This window comes from Triticum urartu, chromosome 5A (assembly GCF_056163025.1).
Source record: "Triticum urartu cultivar PI428250 chromosome 5A, HENAU_Tu73, whole genome shotgun sequence".
In the NCBI taxonomy this organism is placed as follows: Eukaryota; Viridiplantae; Streptophyta; class Magnoliopsida; order Poales; family Poaceae; genus Triticum; species Triticum urartu.
Window position 1 is genome coordinate 599,326,547 of NC_141877.1, and position 6,010 is coordinate 599,332,556.

General features: G+C 38.1%; 1 long non-coding RNA gene across 1 annotated transcript; it reads left to right on the forward strand.

Annotated features, from left to right (window-relative positions):
• The first annotated feature begins 336 nt into the window (after positions 1-336).
• LOC125506140 (uncharacterized) lies at positions 337-3,775 on the forward strand. Its single transcript, XR_015603608.1, has 4 exons — positions 337-699; positions 974-1,581; positions 1,679-1,780; positions 3,460-3,775. It is a non-coding gene; the product is annotated as an uncharacterized LOC125506140 (long non-coding RNA).
• Positions 3,776-6,010: the final 2,235 nt, after the last annotated feature.

Consider the following 6,010-nt stretch of genomic DNA (forward strand, 5'->3'; position numbering starts at 1 on the left):
GCTTGAGACTTCTTGAAATATTATCTTGGGGTGCCTTGGGAATCCCCAAGCTTGAGCTTTTGTGTCTCCTTAATTCCTCTCATATCACGGTCTCCCTAAATCTCAAAAGCTTCATCCACACAAAACTCAACAAGGACTCGTGAGATAAGTTAGTATAAACCATTGCCAAAACCTTATCATACTCTACTGTAGCAAATCACTAAAATTATTATTCAACATTGCATACTAAATGCCTCTGCATATTTAATAGTCCTATCCTCAAATAGAATCATTAAAGATGCAAACATATGCAAACAATGCAAACATAACAGCAATCTGCCTAAACAGGATGGGAACGACTAGAATAGAAGAAGAGGTCTAGGTGAAAAAATAGAAAAATCGACTCTGGGCCGTCAGATGGATCATGCATGGTACAGATTGTACTGAGTGGAATCTGTGCGCACAATTGCCATTCGAGTCCCCCGCTCCTAACTATTTTCCTCCTGACACCCTTCTTCTTCGAGTCCCTCAGCGGCAGCGCAAGCCCCCTCCAACCCTATCCCTCCGCCGCACCAGGCCGATGCCACCGCCCGCCGATGATGATTGGCGAGCTCCTAGAGGATCTACTCCTTACTTCCTTAGACAGTAGCCGCTGATACAGCACGCCGCCCGCCCGACCGCGAACCCCCTTGCAACGGCGACGTATCCATGACCACGGTGGTGAGTTCCACCAGTCCTCAAGCTTTCTTCCCCCTCCCTCCTTCACAGAGTGCAGAGCCACCACACGGCTGACTTCCTTGCAAAAATTCCTCACTCCCCTTGCCCCTCGCTATTCTCTTTCTTGTGTGGTGCATCTGTTCCCCCTCGGATGGCCCCTCTTCTACCCCCTTGCTTGTTCTCTCATGAAATTCCCGCAAACCGAGCCACCTCTCAAGCTCCAATCCCCTTCCTGGATGCAAGAAATCTGGTCTCATTTTCCCTATATATATTGCAGATCACTTTGGAGCTGTAGCCATTTTTTGCGACAAAGCTGTAGAAGAAATTTAGATGCCAAACCAGATCAAGTTTGAGGTAATGAGCATCATTCTGGTGTCATGGGAAAAAAATCGTTGTATGTGCTGCTGATTTTGTACCATTGTTTCAGCATATTTTGGACGCATCTTCTTTATTACTGAATACCTCTCTTTTGTGTGTCTTGATTCTGAAGCATATGTAAGCCTGGTTACTCCGTACTTTGATTCTGAAGCATGTGTGAGGCTGCTGTATTTTTGGACAGTGGATTTATAGAGATTGTGACTGTCACACAGGGAAGACATTTGATTTCCTGTGTTCTTTGGGTCCACATTGTTCCTCGGGCGTTATGCTTACGGAAATATATGTTCTCACGCTGATGTATTCCTCCGATGGTAGGCATCAGAGTAGAGTAGGAACTAAAGTTTAAACTACATAATTTCTCCCTAACGTCTGGCCTAGAAGCAATGATCTCACTCCTGACTTTGTAACTTTCACGTCAAGATCCAGTGATGGAGGGGAGCAGTGCGACGTTGCCTTTAGTAAAGCTGATAGTTCCAATTATCTCAGCATGTGCACCAGCACTATCAGGTGAGAACATCGGTCTAAGAAAGTAAAGAATATGTTGATGCACCTGACATTCTGTTAATCCTATGTGCGATGTTGTTTGCTAAAAAATTGTTTGCAGCCATGGAATTTGTCAACAGTGCTCAAAATCAACATTAATTCCTCAATGCTTCTCATTGATGATTCCAGTATACCGAAAAAGAAACAATCATTCTCTCAAGAGGTACACACACTTTCAAAATTTATGTACTTTAGTTTCTTATGTCTGTCAATGTTAAATTCCATGACTTCATTCATGTTTCGTAGGAAAGTATACACCCCTATCATGTGCCATGTCCATGCCAAACCATTGGCCTTGCAATTTGACTGACCTATTTGTTGTCACTAGAGCAAGTATGCATGTTCATGATTTAGGATTAATTCTTCTTCCATGACACATGCCTTTCTCTTTTCCTGTTCACTTATATCTCTCAAGATGTTGTAGTTTTCTTGTTATTACAAGGTATAATATAATGCATGTCATCAGTAATCTGCATCAGTAGGATAGTCATAAAACCCCCTTTCTTGTTTGTCATCGTTGCTACTTATGAAGTTATGCTTTTTAGATAATCGTTGAAACCTGTAATCTGCTAACAGGGCCGTACCTCCTAAACACGGGGCCCAGTGCGAAGTCAAAATTTAGACCCATGTGTACAAAGACTATAACATTTTTTATTAAGATATAACCCTAGTATATTCATGAAATAAAGGTAATCACTGGTACAGTTGTACAATTTTCTTAGAGTTAGTCTTAGGCAAGCCATAAGGAGATCCAGTGAATGTTTTTTATTCTTGAGAAGGTGCAGGAGGCGGGAGTTGGGCCTGGAGTGGTTCTGTGGTTGATTTGGAGTCTAGCAGCCAGCCGCTTAGTCCATTTTTACTTTGATGTCTACTGGTCCATTAGTCTTTAATTCCTAAAGCTGTACGTAGAAAAAATGGGGGCCCTGTGCAGCTCCACAGGTTGCACATGTGAATGTACAGCCCTGTCTGCTGATCTTAGCTCTATACGTGGATGTTCAGGCAGTCATTCCATGTGGATCTGTAAGCCATGTTAAAATTTTGTCAAGGCACCAGATCAATTCTTTTGCAAGCTAGTGTGCTTGCAAATAATCTTGCAAGATATTTTTCATACAAGATGACCTAGTGGAGTAACCTAAAAAGTATCGAGTTCTTTTCAGTAAAAAGTACTATAGTGATGATGTTATGTTAAGTGTAGAAAAACATACATATTTGTTAATGCTTCACAATGTCAGGAATAGACATTGTGATGTGTCTATTATTATACTTGGTACATGGTTCACTGGTTATATTAGGAAGAGTCTCTGCTAATATTGTTCTTGTCAAACTCATGACCAGTTTTGAGTGATTAAAATGACCAATGGCTTTGAGGGTTCAACACACCATTTTATCGTACAATATGCTCTTTTCTTATTTGTACATACAATAGGCTATTTGAAAATGCCAAGGTTTTATAAAGGATGGATTTCTAATAGCACAGTTAAATAATTGTATTGCCTAATTCTGCCGGTTGTGGCGAATCTCTAGAATGCACTAGAGTGGTTTTTCCTATACAAGATAAATAATGTTTATATAATTTGTTCATTATTGGTAAGTTAGGATTATCCACAAAATAGTTGGCTTGTCTGTGAATTCCAGCATAGAAACATACTTTTGTATTTGTGATGAATGCGATTTCTTCTCCATTTTTCCTTCAGTGTGGTATATATGTGCATGAAACACAGCCAGATGCTGTTGTTAATGCATTTGATCAGCTCATGATTAAAAAGTTTTAAGTATGAATGTACAACACATACACGGACTTGCACTAACTGAATCATATTTGCTCCGTCCCATCTCTCACAGGACAAGAAGCTCGATGAACAAGAAGCATTGCATCTAGAGGCAACTGTCGTGTGCCATCAAGATATCAATGTTGATGCAATTTTTAATGGCAATTCTTGTTGAGCAATGATTATTATACTCCTTCAGACTTAGCCTTGCCCGTTATGTACCAAAGCTGATGCAATTTTCACTAGCAAGGCTTGTTGATCCTGTCATGTTATTTATAACTTGATATGAATGTATTTTGTTATGTCTGGGATGTTTCACTTTGACATGTACTAAACAAATTAGTATTTGTGCCTGGAATGGTCCATTTTAACATAAAGTGCCTGTGCCTATGAGGGTGGCTTAATTTTTGTCATGTACTCGAATATCTTTGAAAAATGTTGACATACTCTTGAGTGACCGCCATGTTCTAGTTTCTTGCATAATTAGTTTATATGGTAAAACCCACTATTGTACTTAATAGAGGTGCAAAGGGAAGGAGCATGAATGAACGCTGTGAAGATATGGCATTTGTTTTTGTCAGAAGATATGGCATTCTTACCAGTAAGAACAGAATGTTTGGACATGAAAAAGTAGAGGTAGTTACTGCAAAAGTCTATTTTACATCTAACTACTAGCAAGGGGGTTTTCATAAAATGCACATTAAGTACCCTAGGATCCCTCCACTTGAATCTGTACCATCCACACTGGATCAGACGGCCCAGATTCATTTTTCTATTTTTGCACCACAAGCTGTGATTCTATTGTAGTCGCTCCCAAATAGGATAGTCTGTAAAGAATGCAGCAACATCCATACTTCCCTAGCTCCAAAAATTATGAAAGAAAATTCCCACTGTAGTAAATTTATCAGAGCTTAATATGCAAAAGGTTTCAACATTTTATCACATTCTGACTTTTCTAGGGAAATTATTACAACAGCAGTAAACTTTCTGTTTTCAAACAGCAACATGTATACCTGTAACATAGGCATAGTAAAGACTATCAATGCCACTTTTATTGAAATAAAAGATGCAAAACATTGTTCTAAATAACAGCAAGAAAATCCTAACAAAATAAATTGACGCTCCAAGCAAAACACATATCATGTGGTGAATAAAAATATAGCTCCAAGTAAAGTTACCGATGAATGAAGACGAAAGAGGGGATGCCTTCCGGGGCATCCCCAAGCTTAGGCTTTTTGGTGTCCTTGGATATTACCTTGGGGTGCCTTGGGAATCTCCAAGCTTAGGCTCTTGCCACTCCTTATTTCATAGTCCATCGAATCCTTACCCAAAAACTTGAAAACTTCACAACACAAAACTTAACAGAAAACTCGTAAGCTCCGTTAGTGAAAGAAAACAAAACACCACTTCAAAGTACTGTAATGAACTCATTCTTTATTTATATTGGTGTTAAACCTACTGTATTCCAACTTCTCTATGGTTTATAAACTATTTTACTAGCCATAGATTCATCAAAAAAAGCAAACAACACATAGAAAACAGAATCTGTCAAAAACAGAACAGTCTGTAGTAATCTGGATCAAACGTATACTTATGGAACTCATAAAATTCTAAAATAAATTTCTAGACCTGAGGAATTTATCTATTAATCATCTGCAAAAATAATTAACTAAATAGCACTCTCCAAATAAAAATGACAGCAATTCTCGTGAGCGCTAAAGTTTCTGTTTTTGACAGCATGATCAACAAGACTTTCCCCAAGTCTTCCCAAAGGTTTTACTTGGCACAAACACTAATTAAAACATAAAACCACATCTAAATAGAGGTTAGATGAATTATTTATTACTAAGCAGGAGCAAAAAGCAAGGAACAAAAATAAAATTGGGTTGTCTCCCAACAAGCGCTATCGTTTAACGCCCCTAGCTAGGCATGATAATGACAATGATGCTCACATAAAAGATAAGAATTGTAACATAAAGAGAGCATCATGAAGAATATGACTAGCACATTTAAGTCTAACCCACTTCCTATGCATAGGAATTTTGTGAGCAAACAACTTATGGGAACAGGAATCAACTTGCATAGGAAGGTAAAACAAGCATAACTTCAAAACTTTAAGCACATAGAGAGGAAACTTGATATTATTGCAATTCCTACAAGCATATGTTCCTCCCTCATAATAATTTTCAGTAGCATCATGAATGAATTCAACAATATAACCATCACCTAAATCATTCTTTTCATGATCTACAAGCATAAAAAATTTACTACTCTCCACATAAGCAAATTTCTTCTAATGAATAATAGTGGGAGCAAACTCAACAAAATAATTATCATGTGAGGCATAATCCAATTGAAAACTAAAATCATGATGACAAGTTTCATGGATATCATTATTCTTTATAGCATACAAGTCATCACAATAATCATCATAGATAGCAACTTTGTTCTCATAATCAATTGGAACCTCTTCCGGAATAGTGGATTCATCACAAAATAAAGTCATGACCTCTCCAAATTCACTTTAATCACTATAATGATCATAAATAGGAGGCATGCTTTCATCATAATAAATTTGCTCATCAAAACTTGGGGAAAAAATATCATCTTCATCAAACATAGCT